General features: G+C 38.7%; 1 pseudogene; it reads left to right on the plus strand.

The window, feature by feature from the left end:
- The first annotated feature begins 688 nt into the window (after window positions 1-688).
- On the plus strand, window positions 689-903 carry LOC144505710 (U2 spliceosomal RNA; annotated as a pseudogene).
- Window positions 904-1210: the final 307 nt, after the last annotated feature.

The raw sequence follows: 1210 nt of genomic DNA on the forward strand, positions 1-1210 counted from the left end.
TAAATGGACTGTGTAGTTAGAGAAGGTTATAGAATATGATACATTTTGTAACTTATGTTATCCTTAAAAATCTGTGTACACCTGTGAAGATATCGGTGGGGTGAAGGAGTATTGTTTTATAGTCAATCTCATCATGTTTAATTTTTTTTTCATTTGTTAAATGTTTGTTGCCAGTTCTGTTAATCTATTCATCCATGTCCCCAAATAAAAATAAAAGTTACAGTCTATTGAACCAAAGTTCCATTCTGGGACCTGTGTGTCCAGTAATATCAGCTGGGGTCATAACATTTCTTAAAGATGATCAGTGGATCTCCTGTGGTTTTTCCCACAGAAAATTGGGACTAATTTTATTCAGTATATTAGCAATGCTTTGGTGTATTGGAAACCTCAACCTCAGAAGGTGGTGAAGCATTTGAGTAGTAGTATTGGGTAGTTGCAGGGTGATTGTGTGTCACATATGGTTAATAATAGATGGTAGCATACAATTAAATTGAATCTACCATGAATAGCATAATATAGAGTTTTTTAAAAATTGAATGTTAGGATATGGGTGTCACTGTCAATGCCTGGATTGATGGCTTATCTTAGTTACCCTAAGGAGCTGGTACTGGGCTTTCTCCGACAATCATTAGCAGTTTAATATAAATGAATTTCTCAGCCACTTCAGAGGTCACTTAAGAGTCAACAACTTGCTTCTCAGCCTTTTGGCTAAGATCAAGCGTTAGATCAAGCCCAAGGTCGGCTGTGTCTTTTTTTGGCAACTTGGATCTTGTGTGTCTCTTGTGGGCACCATGAATTGGATTTAATTTGAATTGGATTTTTTGAGCAAACAAGGAAATGGATTAAAGGCTTGCCCTGTCCTCTCTGCACTTTGGCTTTGTAACTTTGAGAAAGGAATTTTTAAAAAAAATTTATTTTTATTTTATTTCATCATCAGAACTTTCAAATCAAGACCTAGCTTGGCTGGTGGTGAGAAAGGCCCTCCCCGTCAGATCCTTGCTACAACCTTGGAGTTTTACCCCATCCACACATTGTCCTTGAGGTGACTTTGCAAAGAAGGTCTGGAAAAAGATGAGTTGGTTTTTGTCGAGGTTCATCCTGAGCAGCTCTGTGACACAGGAGCCTGTGCTCCATAAGTTGGTCCCAGGAGCACACACCGAGATAAACATCAGCTATTGCTGGAGGATTGTCCGCTCCGTGAAAGATGCTC

This window comes from Mustelus asterias, chromosome 16 (assembly GCF_964213995.1).
Source record: "Mustelus asterias chromosome 16, sMusAst1.hap1.1, whole genome shotgun sequence".
Taxonomy (NCBI): domain Eukaryota; kingdom Metazoa; phylum Chordata; class Chondrichthyes; order Carcharhiniformes; family Triakidae; genus Mustelus; species Mustelus asterias.